At 36.8% G+C, this 23,221-nt stretch overlaps 1 protein-coding gene across 8 annotated transcripts in view; it reads left to right on the top strand.

Annotated features, from left to right (window-relative positions):
* Positions 1 to 23,221, top strand: part of PALLD (palladin, cytoskeletal associated protein) — a 187,620-nt gene that overhangs the window by 95,257 nt on the left and 69,142 nt on the right. The window lies entirely within an intron of this gene.

Genomic DNA, 23,221 nt, shown 5'->3' with positions numbered 1-23,221 from the left:
TTGTGAAGAAATCTAGGACCATTATAGGACAGTTGTTTTATCCTTGATATACATGAATTTCTAACAAGTTATCAATATACAAATGACAGGATGATTTCATTAGAAAAAAATCATGTGACTTTCAGGAAAGCATTTCAGTTTAACCTGAGTCAGGGATAGAAGTTACCCAAAACAGGGTAATTCTCTGTGCTGATTAGTAAAGAGATATTTTAAATATCCTCCCAATTCTCTGTAAGTATTAAAAAGGAGATATTGAAGGCATCTCTAAATAACCTTGCTAGTGCCAGAATGAGAAAAATTACTAGAAAGTTACTAGACACAAAATTGTGAAAGACAGAATTTAGTCGTCTTTGTTTAAGGTATCTAATTGCTTTACATAAATTTGTCAAACTGAAACTCAAAATGCTGTAAACTTTAGATTTAAGACATGCTTTTGAATATGAGTGTGGGAACTTAGAGAAAATACAGACTCATATGTGTTTTGCTTGGTAACTAACTGAACTATCTGCAAGAAATGCTATGGGACATAAAGTATAGTTCATCAAAAGTAACCAAAGGACAAAGAAAAGTAGGTTGGTTTTGTTTTGTTTTTAAAGTAAGCTAAATATACAAGTGGATGAGCTTCCGAGGCTTTGATGCGACTGGCTTTTTATAAGAGGTTTGTTCTGCCAGTTCTGACCAGGATGGAGCATGCATGTCAAATCCTTTTCTAAACAAGCCTCTCTGATTTCTTCCAGAGAACCAGCCTTACTAAAGCAAGGCAAGGTTAACCCTTATTTAAGAAAAGCAAAATGTTATGTGAGTTGAGAGAAAGAAAGAGATTGTAGCTCACTTAAATGAGGACACATATAGACAACAATACACAATATAGAAACAATAGACATTGATTTAAGCCATTAACTAAGTGATGACATCGTTTCCAAAATGAAATAAGGACAATTCAGAATAAATAGCAAACTTTCAAGTTACTATAACAAATGATAATTTCACAGATCATCCTTTAGTTTTTCTAAAGGATGAAATATTGAAAATATTCATTCAGCAATTCATAAGATTTTATAGCTGAAGAAAAAAATTTCTGGTAAAATGTGAGATACATAAATGTGTTTCTTCATATTCTTTTACTACAATCATACAATTAGTACTGGTAACAGTAAAGGCATAGAAGTAAATTCTTAGAAAATATTTACCTCTGTGTAATAAATCTTATAGTATGTCTTTTATGATAAAAATGAGGACAAAAAGAACTGTTTTGAAAGATTAAATCTAACTCTTCTGAAAAGGCATGCACATGGTAAGGACCCCTGCTGAAACCACATCTAAATCCCACTTTATACTCAAACAGTGAAGGAGCAAGTGCTGGATTGTCAAGCCTGGCCAGGCAATATTTGGACTCAAACATTTAGAAACAGTACTGTGGATAATGATATTCTCTAAAGCTTTCAGATAGAGGTTAATATGTAGTAACAGATAAGTACGAGCATGATTTTAGTGAAAACATTGTGAAATCAATGACTGGGGATTTGGACAACATGAATGTAACTTATTAAAGGACATATTAGGGATAGGAAATAGCTGTTTATACTCAATTTGTTGCATACCACTTGTATATTTCATGTTTACTCACCCGTGGAATGTTTCAGAGAAAACATTAACTTTTTGCCAAGGGAAAATGCAGTACAGCATTATATAAGGACAGGATAACTTTTTTAGGAGTCCAGATTTCAGATGGCAACTCTTTCAGCTTTGCATGTTGTCTGTTGGTTGTTAACTTTGTTGAAAACAAGCACAAATTCTGTGAGTACTCTGTACCCATTTGTTCTTATTTGTGTAGGAATCCATATACTTTTAAACATTATAACCAGTTCTAGTTATTGCTTTATGCTACCTCGTATCCTCCATAAATTAGAATCTCTTTCTAATATGGCCTAAGGCTTTCTCATAAGCTGTCAGAAAGCAGTTGGTTTTCAGCCGAAGTATTTTACAGCTTTAATTTGTGGTTAGAAGGAAGGTTATTCACTTAAACTTCAGAAAAAGGGAATGGCAGAAATATTCTCTCTAAAATGAGAAAAAAGTATTATAAACATAAAACATCTGATACGAATACCAAAACAATTTTCAGAAGTCAAAGGTATTTTTGCAAATTTTGCTTTGGTAATTGATGTCAAACTTTACAAATATCAAAACCATTAACTTCCAGACCCCCATTTTAATTTGCAGAGACTTGACTCTGATTTTCTTTGGATTTACTAGAGTATCTACTTAATACCCTATGTGTGTGGAGATTCTTGGAAAGAGATCTAAAAACCCAGTAATATTGTAGCTTATTTTAGGCAGAAATTCCAATGGATTTGTTTCTTGTTTGATACAAGTAAATAATACTTTTTTTTTTCTTTTTTTTTGGAAAGGTGTAGACTTCTACAAGACCTTTTGAAATAAGCTGCATATATTAACATGAAAGTAAGGAAAATGGGTTTTTCAAATACTAATAATTTCATCTCTTCTGAATGTTTACAAACCACTGTAAATTTCTGTAAGTTCTGAGCTCCCAAAAATTATTTAGTCTTGTGCTTTTTGGAGAAGAATACAACTATATTCCTTACCAGTCCTCAGAGCAATGATGTTACACACAGCTTGTAGAATGTGGAAGTAATAGGGTTATCAGATCCTTCCTTCTGTGTATAAAAATTATCACAAATGTAATTAGGCCTGTGGTTATGATATTGGGTAGTAGTGTTCATCTGTGTGTGTATTCCTATGATATACCTTTTTGAAGATTCCTTTACTTAAAAATATTTTGCAGTACTCAAAAGGAAACCTCAGTCTCTCCAATTTAGAAAATGTGTATGATAGCCATTGAGCTAGGCATAAGGTGTGCTAAATGTGAGTTCGCTTTTGGTTTTCTGGTGTTTACCTGGAAAATACGTCTGCATTAATTTTAGTTTTAATAAAGGTTTTTTGGCTGTTGCTCTTGGTTTTTCCTTATTTGACCATTGTGCTGAAGATGCATCCCTCAAGCTAGTTCCATGTTTATTGATGGAATATATACAGCATATTGCTACTCCAAGAGTATTAGGATGTCGTGTGCTTTTAATTCTTCACAGATTCAAACTTATTAAGACTAGATCTTTTTCTCTTGGCTTTGATTGCTGAGAACTGTGTCTACAATTACCCTCTCTACATCATTGCCTTTCAGGAGCAAAGAACCCACTATCTCTCCAGTGGGTAGAGTATGTGTCTCACTGGTGAGGCTCATTCCACATGGTCATTTAGAGGTCAGTCTTCATACAGAGTTCACACAATCTGTTAGAAGTCAGGTTTTAGGTATCTAATCTAAGCTTGCTGGAACTGGAGTCAACTTTGTATGTAAGTCAACTTATATATGTAGATAAGCATTATTCATGACAAACTAAGGCTGCTAAAGCAGCACAGAACATGTAAAATGGTGATAGTGCATTTACAATTTCAGTTTCTTGGCAGTACATAGTTGCAAGGTTATTTTTATATGTGACTGTTTTTAAATGAAACAAAAAATCTGTAGCTCTAAATCCAAACTTCATTTGATAGGCCCTTGTTTTACCAAAATGCCAGATGTTTCAGGTAGAGTGAAGCTGAATCTTTAGAGCTGGTTTGTTCAGCTCAGTCAGAGATAGCCAACCAAAAAAACGCAGGTTAACTCCAAATCACTGCAAATGTGCTCTGGGAAGGAGGAGAGACAGCAGTTATTTCTAGACCAATTAATTACACTCTTTGGGTTACTGTTTTTAGTGGGTGGTTGTAATAACCAAATGACCCACAAATACTCCATGGAAACCTTAGGAAAAAAATATTCTGTTTGAAGAATGTTTCTACTGTGTACTGTGCAGCTGTGATCTTTCAGAGAACTTTTAATGCTAAGAATAATTTCAGAGCAAGTCAGTCACAGCAAGTGAAGAAGGTATTTTAAACTTGCTGTAGCAAACATACTTTTCTTAGATGGATGGGAGTCTGAAATATTTCCAGTCTTCTGTAGCTTGTATTGCTTTTTATTTCATAGTTTTTTTTAATGGATTCTCAGTAATAGATAATGTTAGTGATATGCATTCCAGGAGGCCTCTTCTGCTTTGGCCTACTTTCAACATACTAGTACAGAAAGATGTGAGAGGATTAGTTTAGGCTGTAGTCTCATGTATGCATTTCCAACGAGCGTGAGTCAAAGCTGCCATCACCCTATTCTGGCTTTTCTTCTGCCAGGCTGGTTCCATGGGTCTTCTTTGCTTGGATGAGATAAAGAGTAGCCCAGGTTGCCATGCCAGGTGAAAAGCAGTAAATGCAGCAGATGCCTACATAAAGGCTTGTGCTGGCACTAGGGTGGAAGGAGTGGGCAGTGGGTTCTGAATAACAGTGATACCTTTAAACATCTCTGTGTGAAGCTGTGACTTCAGAACTCCTGCCATTCCAGTAATGATGCTCTCCTGCTCACTAATTCTAGTGGAAGAAACATTATTGCTGCTCTTGGGTTTTTCTGTTTTGTTGTTTTGATTTTTCTGTTTCATGACAGTGCAGTCTAAATGGTTTTTAGTTTAAGAGTAAGGATTTCTGTCCCAGGATTATTATCCATGAGTTCATCTGCTCCTTATGTTGCTGATTTTTGTTTCTCATTGAGGATTTACAGTCCCTTGAGGTCTGGTAACTGGAAAGATAAAGCTGCAGTAAGAAGTATCCTAGAAAATCAGACTCCAAAGAAACACCTGCAACTGATTTATACTCTCTGTTAGTGAGTTTCACCCTAGGCTTCAGAAAAGTATGAGGGAATGCTCTCTCTTTTGGAGAGTTGTAGAAACTTCCACAGGGACAGACCAGTGTAAAGTGCTGTTCCTTTCCACTTATTTTGTTGTTCTTTTTCCATTTCCTGACCACCCCCTGTCCTGTCTCAGTCCCCTCAATTTTTGTCTCTTCAAACATAGTAGCCTCTCCCCAAATTCCTTCCATTTTTCTGCTATTTACTCAAAACCAGACAAGCACCCTAACTATGAAAATTACCAAATGCAGGTCCTCTTCAGGATAAGCTTGTCTTTCCTTCTGTTGTACAGTTGTAGTGCTACTGGGAATCTTGCATCTTGTGCTTTCAGTAAAAGTTACTTTTTTTCCCAATTTATGCAATGCAACTGTGAATTTTACTTCATAGGTCAACTAGTAATTTATTTGAGACAGAAGAAGAAAAATAAGTTGTCTCTGAGGTGACAGAGATAAATCATAATCGTTCATTAGAAATATTATTATAATATTATAGTATTAGAAATATTATGTTACACGGCAGTCAAATTGCACAAAAACAATTGTATCAACAGAGAGGTGGGAAGCTATAGCAATGGTGCCTAGGGGGCTGATGAAGTAACTGAATAAGAGGGGAACACTCAAGTTCCTGAAATTATTGATGGAAAATGTTTCTGTTCCATTTAACATTTCCATTCTTTGTCCCCAGCTACATGTCAGTCTCCATCAGATTGTGCCAAGATGAGCTGTGCATGTCTGAGACACTGAAACCTTTTTACAGCATAATGAAAACATTTATCTTCTATGAACATCATAATAATTCATATAGAATTAAGATTTTAGAGCTATAGAGACACTTCACAGAATTATGTAAGACATCAGATTGTAAAGCAAAAATTGCATCAAACAGTACAATCTGAGGTAAAATAGTTAAAGTAGTCAGAAAATATGGCAAATTCTATTTCCCGACAAGAAGATAATTTGTATTTTATGGTTACATTTCTTTTTCTACAACTTATATTTGCAGATGAGTGTTTTTCTCAGTATTAGAGAAAAGTAAACTAGATCAGATAAATTAGGATGCTGTCATGCCAGCTTCTTAACTAAAGCCTGGTCCATGTGCAAAAATGTTTGGAGTTTTTTTTTTGTTAGCTGCCAAAATTCCATCACCAAAAGATTTTTTGCTTTTAATGTCAGACACCAATATGCAATACTCTGAGCTTTTGAGGCCAATGTTGAAAATGGGTCTGTATCTGTGTTTTTCTATTCATAGCTCTGCTTTTGGGGGAAAAAAAAGGAAACAGTTTTTTTTTTAAGTAAATGTACAATTGCATGTAGTGTTTATAGTAGCACTTAGTATAAACATCCATTAAAGTGGTTGTTGTAGGGTATCAGTGTTTGGGTATTTGTGAGTGGCTGCAGTGTGGACCCATGTGCATTGATATGAGCTGTATGCTGCAGCTGGTTTTTCTCATTTTAAAGATATGACTCTAAATTATTTCCACAAAGCAAAAAAAAAAATATAACTATAAAAATGCTTCTACAATGGCTTTCTTTTGCTGAAGTGGCAATGTGGAAAAGGATTTTCCTGGGCAGATTAAAAACACTGGTTGCTCCAGACAGAACAATCGAGCATTTCAGAATGAATTGTACTAACTTGCTGAACCAGACTCTTCTCCCTGTGGGCATGTATTTGTTTGCATATATTTATCAGTCTGCTTGGAAACAGAATGAGAAACAGTCATGCATTGCCTTTTAGAGAAGAATCTGAATGGAACTTTTTTTGTTATTGTATTAGGGGAAAAAAGTATCCTAAGGAGGATTGTAGCCACTTACTGTAAACTAGGAAGAGGCTGTAAAGGCGCTGCATCCCACTGATTTTCACACAGTGTGAGTTGCTAGTTCATCTTTCCTTTAGATAATTCCATGCTTCAGTTTAACAGTGAAGCATACTATAATTCCTGGTCTCCTAGTTTAAGCTCCCTAAGGGAGGTATTTCAGGAAACTCTTACTTGCTTGTAGTTTCTTGACTGTCAGGCTATTTTACTTCTTTATTTTCACTCATGACCACACATGAAGCATTTCAGACTTAGTCTATTGCTAAGACTTTAGCAACAAATTCAAATCCTTCAGAATTGAAATTTCTTAAACTAATTGCTCACTTACCACATTTAATATTTTAACATCTTCTCATGAAAGAACTTACTAGTTTGTTAAAGTTATGACCTTGTGGCCTCAAAATCAGGCTAGGTCTTATATTAACTGTTACTTCACAGGATACAGGTCTTTCTAGCAAGCACACAGAGCAATTACAGCTCCTGACAAACTGCTGGAATTCTCTTCCCTTGTGACCGGAAAAACTGTTCCAGCGTTTGACATAAAGCAAATGCTTACCAGTCACTGTGCGAGAGGCTGCTTGCAGAGGCTACGGGTCGTTCACACTGCTCAGGGCACACAAAGAAAGCTATATTAGGAGCCTGCTCACACATCACTGATGTTGTTAGTAAGGAGACAAGTTCTTACAGTGGTTGTATTGATTGTCTGCAGAGCCTGAGAGCACTTCAAGGTCCAGGTGCCCCATCAATACACGTTATGATTTTGTCTCATGAAAAGACTCAGGGTGCACCATTCACTCTTCTCAAATTTTGTTTTACCATCTAAGAAGACTGATTTTCTTGGTTTTCTTCTACTTCTTATGTCCTTGCAAATCAATGCTATTGGACAATTGCTAATTTCTAGGCAAGGCTGCTTATAGCTCCCACTACTACAACTCTGAATTGAAAACCAAAATACCAATACAGCCAACTTCAGCATAGTTTATGCATCTCCTTTATGTCAAAAGCCAAAAATATTGCTGAAAATAATGAATATGTAATCACATTTTCCATAATGAGGAAAGTGTCCTGCTCTATGCTCTTTCAAGAGTATACTGAGAATTTAGGAATATACCCTCCTCATGTAAAGCTCTCCTTATGTGAAAAAATGTATGAGGCAACTAGAATGACAGTTCCACTGTTTTTGCTTATTTATTTTTACTTTCTAATTAATCTGACTTATACATTCAAAGGGAAGATGGTGCCTATCTTGGTTAATTGTGGATGTCTGCTTACATCTTTGCATAAAGATTTCAAGCAAGCCTGTTTGCTTTCCATGGCTATGAAAATATATTGGCAGGAGTTTTAAAATCTTGAAGAGTATTTGCTTTTCAGTAAAAGCAGTAATGGAATCACTTTCACCGACTATCTAGTAGATTATAAAAGCTGGTAGAAGTTTTTATTAAGGAACCATGCCAAAATACTGATTAGTGAAATCAGGTAAATGGGGAACTAGGGAATAACACAGTCTTTAATGACCTCCACATTTTGATTTATTAACTGTTTACACAGAAGCTGTAGATTTTTCTTACGAACTGCAGTTTTAACCATAACATGCCATGAGGATTTTCTGCTCTATGCTTTGGCTGTTCATTTTCTGGGCCACAACAATCTCACTACTATAACCTGTGTAACATTGGATTTATTTTCATATACTTCCCTTTTACTTTTTTACCCAAGCTTGTTCTCTATGCTAGGGATCAAGAAATAGTTCAGACTGAAAATTATTAATCCAGTCCCATTTTCAGCCATATATAATAATATATATATAATAATTACTAAATCTCCTTCAGTAATTTTTCATGGTTTTTCTTAAACAAAACAAACAAACATTTTGGAGTGATGTACCTCAACCATGAGGTGGGAGGAGAGGAGAGCTTTAGCTTATGTCAGACAGACAAATCAAAGTCAAGAACTGAAGATCCCAAAGGAAGGATCTAAACAAGACAACTGTTTGACAGTGTCCTGCAGAATATCAAGACTAACATCATATCAATCTATGTTCTGGGCCAAGTATGAAAAATATTCCTGAAATTTATTTGTGGTCAGAATTACTCATGAACTGGCCCAGCATTACACTTTAGTCTTAGTGTATCCTGAAGGGTTAGTTGCTCTGTAGTTGGAAAGGCTTAGAGAAGTTCTTGAAAACCTTTCAGGATAGCTTCCCTTTCCCCCTTGCCTTGCACTGAGACAAGAACCTGTCTCATGGAAATTGAGCAAGACAGACTGTCCTACAGATCTCTTGGTCCTGTGACTTGAAGCTGAAGTAACTGTGGTTTAGATTTAAGGCCACTGCACATAAATGAATTTAGTTACATGACATACTGAATGAATAAAATGACATGAATAAAATTTTTTTGGGTTGAGATGAACTCTTTCAGAAACAATAGTATGCTTTAATTCATTATTCAGTTAAGATGAATTAGAGACACCAGCCACTCATTAGTGACTCTTTGTAGATGGAACCTGTGGTTGCCTTATACAGCTGATGTTGCCAGACCTTTCAATGGGACTGCAGAGGGACAGAGCTGGTGATGCTGGGGATTAGAATGGGCAGCATGTACCTCGGCAGGTTTCTCTCCGCCAGTATAGGTATCAGTGCATTCCCAAGGTGAATTGACATTTCAGTGAGGAAAGTTTTCTCGAGTAGGTCGGGTAGTGTAACTTTCCCTCCAGCAACAGAATTGCAGAAACCAAGCTGTTTTGACAAGTAGGGATCTACTTCTGCTCCTTGAACTTCTTGTTGCAGGATTAAAGAGGGAATGGGGCTTTTTGCTGCCCATATATCTAATATCCCACAGATGTTTTGGAGAAACAACAGCAGAAAAAAGATGATCTACCTCTCCAGTTTTGATCTGAGAATTCAACATATGCTTAGCATCCTCAAATGTTTATTTAGTAAACCATTCTACACCATATCGGGGGACTGCAAGATCTAATGGGGCCATTGCTGTCAGATGGGGTTTTTTAACTTTGCAAATAAGGATCAGAAGGAATTTGTCTCAATAGAGACAAAAAGGGGTAATAAAATCTTATTCTGGTTCAGAAATGACCTGGCATTCTTAAGTAGGTGGAGTTCCTCTCAATGAAATACCTGTAACCTGCTTCTCAGTCAATTTGCTATCCTTTGAGTTTCATAGTTTTCTCTAAGTATTTTATAAATTCCTCATGCATTGTCCAGTCACTAAGTGTGAAGGTTCACAGTTTTTTATTCTCTTCATCTCAAGTCTCAGATGCCACATACACCTTAAGGAGATACATGGCAGAATTTAGTTCCTTCTTGTTGTTTGCAGTGGGTAGGTTTTTGTCTGGATTATGCTACACTGAGGGCCATACTTGGCCACAAAAAGTGGCAAAATATCTGTATTCCTCAACCCTCACCTTACAACTTGTCCCCTTGCAAAGGCACTAGCAATCATGCAGTCACATGACTAAATCAATTAAGTAGCTGATATAGATGAAAAATAAGCAAAAAAAAAAAAAAAAAAAAGTTAGTTTTTTTTTTTCTGTATTGGCCCAAAATAACAGTGACATTGCATTTTTTGTGTGGAAGGTGACTTTGATACATTCTTAACAAAAATCTTTTACATATCACTCTTGGTACAGAGTATTTTAGAACAGGAGCTGTTGAAATATAAAACTTACAAGATGTCATTGGCTGTCCTGTGCAGTCAGTGGTACCTAGGGAAACTTTCTTGAACAATGACTCACTAGCAATACTTCGTAGTAACATTTATTGTGTTGATTCTGACATGACTCCCTGCAGAATAAAAATCTTGACATTGATGAATGTCTTAAAAGGTTTACAAGAATTCTTTAAAATTGCAAAATACCTGAAAATTTAACCAGAATATATATTAGCAGAAAATCAAGGGGGAAAGAAACCACTTAGAATTTCCCATTTTATTTTGTGCAGTTGTTTTCTGACCATTTTCTGGATTTTGTCATATGCACATTATATTATCATGTGAAGGATTTATTGGTCTTCCTTAGCAAGTCTGTTTGGACTGGTTTGAAAGGTAACATTATTAAACTGATCAGAAATATTATGCCAGCCATTCACAGTAGAATGTTCTGTGGTATGACTACATCTAACACCACTTCTTAAAGTTGTTTGTTTTCTAAAGCACTTTCATACTTGGAGAATATTTTTCAAAGTTACACTATCAGTATGGATCCACAGAATTCTTTCTTTGCATTTCCAGCTGCTCTATAATAAATTCCATCTGTGTTTTAACTATATTTGTATTGATTTTTCAGCTATGCTAGCTTATGTCTGTCCTCTGTCTTACTGACCCTAAAGTCAACCAAAGTGGTGGGCATACAGCCAATTTCAGATGGCATTTGGTTAGTTTACTCCCTTTTAAAGTAGTTTAGGAAATGTTACTCAAATATTTCCCTTTTTGTCAAGACTGTTTAACTTTCACAGCTTCACCCCCTTTACTCTGAATTTCCTCGTCCTCAGTATTTTTCCAGTCCTAGGGAAAGGGATTAGAAATATACCTCACCTCTAGCTATTTTTATTATAGTTTTCTTTCCAGATTTCTAGGGGTTTTTTGTCTAGCTGTGGGGTTTTTTTCCCTAATTTTGGGTCTGTGTATAATTTTTCTTTGTACTGCTTTGCATTTGTCTTTTAAGACATAGTTATATAACCCCAACACGTAGCCTAAACTCTTAACTTTAAAGGGAATTAGGCTGTGCAAGGAGTGCAAGATCAGGCATTTGGAAAATGGTCCAGTGGAATTGTTTTCTTTTCCCTGTACAATGAGTATTTGTCTTAAACAACTTCCATGGCTCTTGGAAACTTATTTCACTTCTCCTTAGGTAATCTATGTTCCATTAGCCTTTTTTGGTCTAAAGCCAGTTGATTCCTATAGGCTTTACTAAGTGTGAGTTGTTTGTTTTTTTTTTCCTTCTCTTTGAGTTTGTTGGGTTGGTTTTTTCTTTTCCTTTAACCATCTTCTGAATTTTTTTCAGCTTTTATTTGTGGCTATTGGTTTTGGGTTTTTTTTCCCTTTTTTTCTTTCTCTGAAATGATTCATGTTTTCATTTCCCAGATCAGTGACCAGAATTGCAGCTCCTTATTTCAAAAGCCCAGACCTTTACTTATATGTTGTTTTCTTGTAAAATGTGTGGGACGCTGTCCAGGCAATATCTGATTTGATAAGAAAGTTTATTTAGTGATTAGACTTATCAGACTTATTTCATTTTTTGAGAATCACATCCCAGATCATGTATCACACCATACTATTGATAATACCATTCTCCTGTCACATGCTACTTAGGGCAGGTTTCTCTCATAGCTTACTGGGAAATTTTAAAAGAAATAAAAATACTGTATTACCTTTTACATACACGTGGGACTGTTTCCTCACTTCTCTGTGTGTTGTAATCTCTGGAATGTGTACTTGAGTAAAGGAAGCTATACAGCATTTCTTAGAAGAACAAGCCAGGAAATAGTGATGCAAATAAATCAGTGAGAAAGACAGGGTTTTGAAGAGCGAGCTGGTGTAGTTACCTAGCTGACTGTATCCAAAATCCAAAAAAGAATTGCAGTTCTTTAAGGTGGGCTGAGGGGGGACAAAAGGTCCTTAAAACACACAACAGAAGGTGCAATGAAGAACAAGTGATTTAGGGTAATAATGAGATACTGACTTCCTTGTGTGCCAGTGAAAAGACCTGCCAGCAATAAGGGGAGTTTTTGTGCAGCAAACAGTTCAGAGGTCCATGCACAGCTTTGCTCCTTTAGTCATTGAAAAGTCAAGACTTGGTGTGGTTTCTGTTTCTGGAGTTGTTTAAACATGGTTTCTTTTGTTGTTTTTACCTATTGATATCAGTAGAATGTGAATATGTAAATAATTATTCACCAGGATAGCTGTGATACCATGAATTGAATTTGCTGCTGCAGTTGCACTTGCCTTCACAGTGGATATTTGCAGAAGCTCATGAAACTTTCAGCATTTCTAGGCTCTGGCCTGCAGCACTCCTTTAGGGATATATCTTCTCAAAGGAATTTTGACCTTTCAAAGTTGTAGAGATACAGCATCCCTGAGCATGAAGTACTCCTCAGTCAAACCTCACATCACAGTCTTTGTCATGTTCTGAAAACAGGTGTTTTGTGCTGTTTAGCTTTGTCAAAGAGAGGTCTCTCTCATGGCCTAACACTGTAAAATGGAAAATATCAAAGCACCTTAGCATGTATGTTATCTACTCCATTACCCTTATTAATCTCCTATAATTGTAAAGCCTTGTTAAAAATTCAAGTAGGAACTTTAATTAAAACCATGTTTTTTATTTATAATTCATAACAACTCATGTAAGACAAAAAAAACCCCAACAAACTGCCAAAATTTGGGGGTTTTGAGCATGGATTTTTGGTTTTTTTTACAGAGCATGATCTTTTCAACCCATGGAAACTGCATACTTGCAAAGTTGTTGTACCTGATGAAAACCTATACAGATAAATAGAATTTTAGTGCTTTTAAGAAACTCTATGTATCTGCTTCTTCATTGACTTTTCAGAATATTTTACCACAGGATACCCCATGATCCCTGTTCAACCTTGTTTTAAAGATACTTCCAGTTTTGTTTTTATTTAAATTTTCACTTTAACAATGAAAAACAATCTTTTGGAGAAGAAACATATGTAGAATACTTCAGAATCTTCTGGATATCTGCAGATTAATATTTCTATCCTACAACAGAATTGTGGACATTTTATTGCATGTTTTAATTGAGTTTAAAGTGAAAACCACCTTTTTAAAATAGAATTGCATAGCGAGAGTGATAAAGTTTTTATCAAAATTCAAGATGAAGCAGCAGAAATAATTAAATGTATGGCACGATCTTTTTACCATTTATGGTCATGGTAAAAAAAGAAATGGAAAAAAATGCACAGCATTCCCTGGAATCTAGATAGCAAAAATGAAGTGATTAATGCAAAGTAATTTAGATTAAGAATACATCTTAGGAAGGCATCCAAACCTGCAGGCTTATGTCGCATATCACAGATTTTGCAAAACTGTTCCAATAATCCTGCTTGAATGAAATGTAGCATTTTAATATTGAGGCTTACTGCAGCATAAACATATTTGTCTTGCAGTACTTTCTTGAAATGAAGTTTTATGATACTTATATCCCTTTGCAGTTTATTTTCATCTCAGCTGAATAGCTGATGTATGCAAAACTTGATGCTTCCCAAATATAAGAGTAAAAAGTCCAGAAAGAGATATATGGTGCAGACTCTCTCAAAGGATTTCTGTGGAAGTTGAACATGTAAGACTGGATCAAAACCAAAGTTAAAACTATTTTGAACAAGTTTGTTCATCCATTTCTACCCAAACATATCTCAAAAATTACATGAAAATGAGTTTATAGAGCCAGGTAGAAGAAGTTACTTTCTTAGTCTCCTGTGTGTTCCTTTAATCTCTGTTCTCTCACCATACAGCATCTCACAAGTTGCCCTGTTGTCATCTTGAACAAATGTTGGGAATGAAGGCAAGATAAACTCCTTGCTTTCAGTTCTTATGCCTTTTATCTGTGAGTCAGAATTTCAAAGATGTCTAGAGACATCCTGCTAAGCCAGGATCAGTCCAGACATCCCCCATAGGCCACTCTATATGTGTGATTCATGGACTTCTGACCCAATGGAAAAAAATCCGGCTGAAATGATGATGTAATACTGAACATATCCAAAGCTGAATTTTTGGTAGGGTAGCAAGGGGTTTTGCTTATTTCTTTTTAAATAAAAAAGCTTGTGATCAAGCCATATATAGGCATAGTTTAGTGCAGAGAAAAAGTCTGATTTCTGGCAGTATTCAGATCATGTCAAACAAATAAATTGTCTACAGAAGTGCTTGCATGCTATAACATCCTTAAGATGCACTAAGCACACCCCTTTAATTAATTTCAACTTCTAAACTTCAATTTCAAAGGCACCTGATTCCCACAAATGGAAATGTTACAAAGTGGTGAGAAGCTGATTGTAGGTTCTTCTATCAATGTGCTGTGGGCATCTTTCATAAAAGATGATGTTACACTTCCAAGAACGCATTACTGCTTACCAGACTGAAAGCTTCCTCCATGGAAACCATGGAAAATGTCCTGGTGGCTTTTGCACCAACACATTTGGCACAGGCAACGGTTGTGCTGGATTAGTGTCTCTTTGGTTGCCGTACAGGGAGGAATTGCTGATGCAAGATGTTTTGGTCTGTAAACAAAGTATCGTGCAATGGTGAAAGAGCTCTCTTAAAAAGCATTTTGTTGCAGTGTACAGTGTTGGAGTGGTTCGTGATCCACTAAGAAAGGAGAAACACTAGTCAAAAGCTTTTCTGTGTATTTTAGAACAATTGCATTCCTTTTTCTAAGCCAAAATATAGCCATCACCATTATATAAATGTAAATCTTTCTTGAATGTATATCTTTCTCGAGAAGTCTGGTTCTCTTCCTTCATTTCCTGTAGCATGCTAGCTGCAGCTTATTTCAGACTGTTTTCTCTTAATCTCCCAGAAAATGTAAACAGGGCATAAAAATCTTGTCTACAAATCTTCTAAGTAATTCTGAACTCCCACAAGGAGTACATTACCCATAAAATCAGTTATTGCAAATTACTATTGAAGTTTTTTGAGAGTTGTTTTGTTTTGTTTTGTTCTGGTTTTATATGTTTTAATGTCTAGGAAGAAGAAACCTGATTTTTAAACCAAAATTAAGTCTTTAGCATGTTGTGCTTTGACAGCCCCAATCTTCATGATGCATGTCTTTTTGTTAAACATAATGGGGGGGTTTTGGTTCCTCAAAGTTCTGTTCAACTTGTGAGAGCATCCTACAAAGGAAGATCCCACTAGAACACTGCACCAAGAGAGCTAAAATTCTTTTGTCAGAATGGTCATCTACTTGTAGTTGACAGTGGTTTCTGCTGCTGTTCTGTGTATTCTCTCCATTTGCATGAAGACATGTTGGTAAATTTTTCCATATCTAAATGCAATGGGACTTGCCAGCTATGCATATGGAGAATAGTGCTTCCTCTTCCCAAGAATTTGTGCCCAGCTCTCTCAGACATGTGCATTGTCCTTGACTGCTGCTCTAAAATATAACTCAATGCATGACTTTTGACCACTCATAACTACCTTACATTTCAGAGGAGCTTTCATACAGGTCTCTCCCAGCATAAGTTTTAGCACTTCTACACTGAAAATTCTGACAATATTGTTTTGATATGAATACACATGGGTTTCTTATATAATTAATATTGCTTCCATAGGTCTATAATCATAACAACATGCATTCAGATTAAATGATAATTTAGTTGAAACTATAAACTGATGTGTAGTAATTATTGTTGGACAGTTGTGCTAGAGAGCAAACTGGCTAATGTACAATGGGCCTGTTTTATCAGTTAAGTCAATGCAGAGTCTCATACTTCGGCAGGGAATTTTTTGAAGATCTGTATTAAAATGTATTATTATCAATGTGTGTATCTATACATTCAGAATATGTTGTTTAGTCTGAGAAATGTGATTTTGTGTTATTGAATATGTTTTACAATATCACTAAATGTTTTAGTGCTTATGCTACAATGCCAGTAGATTTTATTACGAAGATGAACATTAGCACAGAAAATCAGTTTTAATTTACTGATAAAATGCTGAGGTTTTTTTCATTGTTTTCATAATTCCTTTAATAATAGTAAAGATTTTGTAATTTTTGAATTACAGTGTTTCCAAGCAGCAGGTTGAAACAGTTGTTGCCAGTACTCTAACTTTGGTAAGTGGTTGTACACTGGTGCTGAATACTTTCATATTCAGATGATAAAACTACTCAAGTCTGTTAGGTTAATTATATGGTCTTTTAATTATATGGCACATTTCTGTTCCACTGCTCATGAAGAGCCTTCTAGTTTCTGACCCCATGAAACTGCCACAACATGGATGTGGGGCTGGACAGCATGAGGGTACCCTCTGGCAGGAGTGAAGGAGAGACAGGATATGGTGTGGTTCTCTGAGAACAGTTCTTCAAACCTGTGAGAAGGAGGCTGCCATGGCTCAGTCTAGTTGTAACTGTGAGCTGTGGAGTAGTTGGAGTGAGGGGGTTCACTGGGGAAGGTGAAGGAAGCACAAACTGGCAGGTACTGGCAAGAGAAGATGGCACGGGGAGCAGACATGCTCTACTTGCATGGAAATAAACTTGCACATGAAAGATTGCTGCTGGGGTCAATGGCAGCAATTTAGCTATCTGCAGTATTTAGAGAGACAAAACCTGTACTTTGAAACCTGTTTGACCAGACAGAGAGAGGACTGGAACTTTCAATGAAAGTCAGTTGAGTAGTAACTTCCAGACCTCTGGGAGGTCACCCTTTCTGCAAGAGTAGAAACCCAAGCTTTCATATGCATTTATCTTAGATCTTTAGATAGCTTTCCTGAGAGCATTGCCAGTTTCTGTTGCAGCAAAGACAGAAGAAGAAAAAATGAAGAACAGCACGTCAAAGGTTGAAGGATATGTCCTCCTACCCTGAACATGTCTCTTATGGTGTCATTTGTTCCATTCAGATGAACTGATGTCAGATGACAGGGCCTGGACAGTAATTTGCCTGCAGAATCAGCAGTGAGTTATTTGTCAGCAGCCTGAACACCTGCTGAAGATGATGGAGTAGTTCTGAAATAAACTGGTACTTCTGCAGCCTTTAGCAGTAGAAAGGATGAGCTCCATAAGATACAGCATTTTGGTTTCAATTACTATTTGACAATGCTATATCTTTGTGACCTTAGTTTTATTTATTCTTAAAATATTTCTGTACTTTGGATTTTTATTTTAGCATTTTCTTTGGCAGTTAGGAATGTTTTATTTACTTTAATCTTGAAACAGACAACTTGAAACCTGATCTTTCTGGGCATAAATTCTCCTAAATTGTTCCTATATGTTTCTTATTTTGCTGAAATTGTTTGGTTTGTTTGTTTTTTTTCCTGAGGTGAATTTCAGCATGCTAATTTAAATATGTAATGTAATTATTATGTCATCAATGAATTTATTCCGGCTTAATAAATTTATTTTATTAAGCTGTTTCCGTATGTTTTTCTAGTTTGAGAGTTTCTCACAAGTAAACAAACTTGTTCAGGCCTCTGTTGAGGGCAAGAATGTGGTATAAAAATACCAGAGTCGGTTTTCTGTTGAACTGAAAGTACAACTGACTTGGGTGCAGCTGGAGTCTTACAGGAAGGTGGTTATAAATGCACCTTTGTATTCTCTGTAATTATTTTTTTCAGGCACTTGTGTCCAGGAGCAGTCAATATTGCCCTGTACATCAGAGACTTAAAGCAGTGCTCTCTGTTCCAGTTTACTACTTGTTTTCAGCTTCACCCAACATCCACAGGAGCTTGCAACAATGGAAGGAGTTTTAGCATTATTTAAGGACTTGTTTTCATAACTTAATGCTAGGGAACCATACTGAGAAATACAGAAATGCTTCCAGATTCCCAGACAGAATTAGAAAGTTTGAAATTTAGCTATACCTTCTTGATTTTTTTTTTCAAAGTGTTGTTTCTTGTCACACTGCATGAAAGGACTGTCTCAGAACACTTTTACTAATTTTAAATCACTGCTTTGTTAAGGGTTTTCCTTTTAAGGGGTAACAGCTCAATAAGCTCCTTAGTTAGATAACTAGATCTCTGTGGATCAACCTTTGTTTCAGCTGTCAGTGTGGACATATTCAGTATAATTCAGTATATATTCTCCTGAACTGTTGTCATTTTCTCATTTAAATTTAAAGAAAGAAATCACTTCCTACAGGATTCCTTGATCTTGGGGGAAAAAAAAAAACAAACAACCTCTCACATAATCGACTAAAAAGACTAAGTCTAAGAGATGTGAAAAAAAAAAAATAGTGACCAGCAGGACTGGGTTTTGGTTGGGTTTTTGTTTTTATTTAAGTGTTCTTCCTTGCTTGCTGTGGATCTTACAGTTTGACTGTCAATTCTTTCTCATGAAGTACTTGAAGTGCTACTAAAACTGAGTATCAAGCAACAATAGCAGCAGTAGGGAGTGTACCCCTAGCACGTTTCACCGTCTTCCTGCAGATTAGCTCCTCCTTATAAACCCTTACTTTTAAAAGTTTCGGGATATTCTGAGAGTAAAGCTAGTCTTGCTTTGTTTCTTCACGTAGCATAACAGAATAGTAACTTTTTTAAAAGTAGGTAGCAGCGTTGAGGGACTGCTTTTCTCTGCAGAAAGCACGAGTGAAAACCCCACAGGACACGCTGTAACCTGTTCTAAAGAACAATGGAAAACATGACAGGAATCTCTGAGTTTTTACCCTGGAACTTCATCGCTTCATTTTCCTTTGTCTCGTTGCCAGTGCTTTGCAGACGCGGCCGGGGCGGCTCGGGGAGCGCTGCCGCTCGGGAAGCGGCGGCCGTGCGGTGGGAGCCGGGGCTGCCGCAGGGCTGAGCCGAGGGAGCCGCGGCGCTGCCCGCAGCCCCGGCCCGGGACGCTGCTCCTTACATGGGCATGGCCGCGGCTCGCCCGGGGCCCGGGCGGGGTGGCCCGCTGGAGCCGGGCCGGGCCGAGCCGGGGGCGGCGCGGCCCGGGGGGCTCAGCCAGACAAAGAACAGTCCCGGCAACCAAATAAGGAAGTTGGAGCTGGAGGATTTCAGAATAGGAGCGGAGGGGGAGATGCCGGGGAAGCAGGGGAAGCAGTCTGTGCGCAGGGAGCTGCTCTCTCCTGTTTCCAGCGGAGTGGTGAATGCAGGGGATCGAGGCTTGTCCATATCCTTCTGTGATCTTCAGCCAGCAAAGTTAAGAACTCAAGCTGTGTTTGTCATATTTTCTCATGTTTCTGAAAGCTCTCTACAGATTTTTGTTTAGGAAGGAGGGGTCTTTGGCAGCCCCGTTGGTGAGCAGACTGAAGATAAATGAGTCATCCTTTGCCAAGGGAAAAGAAGAGTCCCATTGCAGATAATTTCAGGCATTACAAAAACATAAGTTTTTGTCTACTGTAGTGTTCTAATAAAAACTTCGAAATTCATCTAGAAAGGGTACACAGGCACCCCTGAGAGTCAGAGGTGTCTTTGCAGCTAAGAACAGTAGTAGAGAAAGAGAGAAAAGAAAGAAAATAAGTACTAGAAAGCCCTAAAACTGTCCTGATAATTCGGATAGGAAAGCGTTTCATTACAACATAAAACATGGAAAAATGCTATGGGATTTCAGAAATGAAAGTCAGGTACTAGTTTAAACATAGGTGTAAAATTCATGCCCTGTGATCCAGTGTCTTGGGATGTTGTTTTACATATTTATATGGGCTGAAGTTAAAAGGTCTTATTCCTGGTGGAAAAACACATAGAACACCATTCACTTTTTCCCTTCAGACTCAAAGCAGGAAGAATCCACACAACAAATATTCTGAAGGAAGAGCTATAATCTTTGCTGAGTGTGTGGAACCTAGACTAGAGAAAACTAAATAGCTGTGGGCACAAACTTCAGCTGTAACATTTAACATACTGGCCTGGTTTGCTCTGGTTTGAAAATGTAAGCAACAGAATGTGTCCTAAAGTCACAACCTTTATAGCAAACAATTACATGCACTGTGAGCTTGACATCATGATGAAAGGAGGTAAGTTATGCCTTGATCTTGAAATTGTTACAAGATCAGCTCATAAACAGCTACTGAAAAACATTTTAAATACTGTAGGGAAGCCTGGCTCAGAAGAAACAGCTTCTTTATCTTTCCTGACAGGCCTTACAATTACAGCAGCTGTAAGTTACTGAAGTGTAGCTAATTGAAAGATACAACACACTCACTGTTGCCATATCCAGGCTATTAAATAAGGGAATGTAGTGTTGAGATTTGAGTTCAGAACTGGGAAGGACTTACAGGTGATGTTCAAACTGCTGTGATCATCTGTGACTTTTTTAAGCCTTCTAACAGTTTTAGCATCTGAAGTGCAGGTAGACCTCTCATAAATCCATGGCAACGCTTGCAAAAGTGAGCTTCAGTATCACAGCTGAAAAGTGTTATGTCGGCTTTACTATGAAGTAAAGCCTGAGCAGTGCATGGGGTTTTTTCTAGGTTATATTTTGTTATATTTAACTTCCAGAGCTCTCACAAATTGCAGTATCAGTAGTTCTGCAGGCCAGGGAATCTCATGGATTACTCGTGGATAAAACAGACCAATAATGTGGGTACTGAAGTATCTAGGAAGTTTAAGGAAGTCATTGGGACACTTGACTTCTCCATATGCTTGTTGTTCAACCATCACTGCTCCAGTTCCTTATTAGAAAGTGCCTATATAGTAGACCACAGTTATCCTCTGTGCTGTCATAGGGGTTGCACAATAAGTCTGATCAATATCATTTAATTTTTTACCCTGAGGACCTTTGCTATTTTAGTCTGAAAGGTGAAATAGTGGTATAACAAAGAAGACTGAAGTGTGAGTCACTTCGTCACCATGTATGTATGCACAAATGCCAGTATAGGTGTATTTCCACAAAAATGGTAACTGCTGCCTTATGAAAATTGACTCAGTAATTGAAACTTCTAATTTTTGGTTTTCTGTTGGTATTATTAGAAGTTTGGACAAAATTCTTCTTGTTGGTGTTGAATCCTGTTTTCCTAGATCAGACACTGCAGTATGATTTGCTATCAAGTGTTGACCCTAGCTGTGTTTTCCTTTTTGTAAAGTGCATAACTTTAATAGTGTGTATTTGCAGAACTCAAAGTGATGGGAAATTTTTGCCTAAATATTCTTTCTTGTAACAAACATGTGATCTTTTATTTTCCAGAAGTGCTAAGAACAACAAAAGCCACAAACAGCTTGGTACTTCCAGTTCAGACATTGTGAATTTCACCAAACAGAAATAGGACCTGACAAAGCTACAGTTACTACCTCAGTGTCTGCCAACACCAGCCAAGTTAGGTAGTACAGGATACTTGAAATAGTGCTAAATGCTTTGGACTGGCACATGTTTGGTAACTACAATTTCAGAGGTATAGTCTGTCACTTTTGGTTTTGGGAAATCCTAATTTTGCATTCTGGCCTTCTAAAGAAATCTCAAACTCTCACGCATTCCAAAAAAATCAGTGCCCTGCTCTGGCTCAGGAATCCGCATTCAAAGCTAGGCAGAAAAGCTTGACTTTTCTTTCAAAGTTTTGTTGCACAGTATGGGAGATGGTAGTTTTATGGAGATACTTTTTTTTTGTTTTAAATTAAAAAAATAAAATCTGCAATGGTTGGCATGCCAAAGCTTATTTTGCACAGCTAGTGTAAATGGGATGCATTTCCCTTATGTAGGAAAAACAAGGAGATTGCTGAACTGGCCTCCATAGATCATTGAATTCAGTAAGCTGCATATGAATTGGTTTGGAAGCTTGTAAAATCTTTCAATTCCCTCTTCTGGTCAGTCCTTCGGGTCTACTTTACTGACATTTCCAACTGAGTTTAATGATGTTTGAACTGTAATGTGATGCAAAGCTGCATTGTAGCTAGCTGAATACTATTTGGGTTGATTTACAGGCATGCCTATATCCTTGCATTAATTTCCAGATTTTTAAAACCAAATTAATCTCATGTCATGCATTTCCCTCATTAGAAAACACCATTTGAATCTCAATCACAACTTCTTCCTAGACCTCAGAATTTTTGAAGTTTATTTTGTTGGATTTTTTTTCTTTTGTCAAAACATCCTGTTTTGATTTTAAAAATTTGAGACTTCTGGTCTTAACTAGTGTGATCAGAATTGCACACTCCAGTATAGTTTTAAATGTCTCAGTTAAGTCAGCAGCTACATTGCTAAATTTTTACATATCATAATGAGGGAAAATCAAGGAGGCAATGATAAGAAAGGAAACAGAACTGTAGTTTTTTTATTATAGTAGCACCAGTAAACAGCCGTTGTTTTTATTTATAAAAATACATGTTCACTATTAAAATACACTTCCTTCACTGAAGATACACTGAAGGCAAAAAGATTCTATTTAAATGCTACAAATTATTCTGTAATAGTTTAAGAATTTGACAGACTGTCTCATGAAGTCCATTGAGTTATTTTCATTCATTGCAGAGGATGTGATTACTTTGTTAAAGGTTTTCTCCCTGCATTTTCTGCTTTTCTTTCCTGAGGGCATCCTTTTTAGTTTTTGTACTTCAATTTTATTCATGGGGTGAATTGAAAAGTAAATCTTAATTCTGTGAAGCTTCTCAAAGTCTGAATGAACACTAGTAAGAAAACTTCAGACAGTTTGATGTTTGCCTGCCTTACTAGTGACATCTGCCATCATCTTCCCTGGTCCACAGAAATTAATTGTTGGGCTCCTTTACTTCATTTCTCCAAAAGCTGTTTGTTATCATTATAATTATGTTTTAATTATTTCTTTTAAACATTAGGACTTAATTGGAGTTGTAGGCAATTGTCTTTTTATGTGTGAATTACTTTCCCTCATTTCGGTTTGCCAGTCACACTGTTGATATAGTTGGAAACTCCTTAAACCAGAAACAAATGTTCCTGGGACTGGAATTACAGGCAAAGTTGTTTACAAGAAAGAATCACAGATCCTATTAAGTAAAGCATATGGTTTTGCTTCTTTTCTCTTTGAATCTTTATCTTGC

Source organism: Motacilla alba, chromosome 4, assembly GCF_015832195.1.
Source record: "Motacilla alba alba isolate MOTALB_02 chromosome 4, Motacilla_alba_V1.0_pri, whole genome shotgun sequence".
Lineage (NCBI taxonomy): Eukaryota > Metazoa > Chordata > Aves > Passeriformes > Motacillidae > Motacilla > Motacilla alba.
The sequence above is the reverse complement of the archived record's forward strand: the minus strand, read 5'-3'. Positions and strand labels throughout refer to the sequence as shown.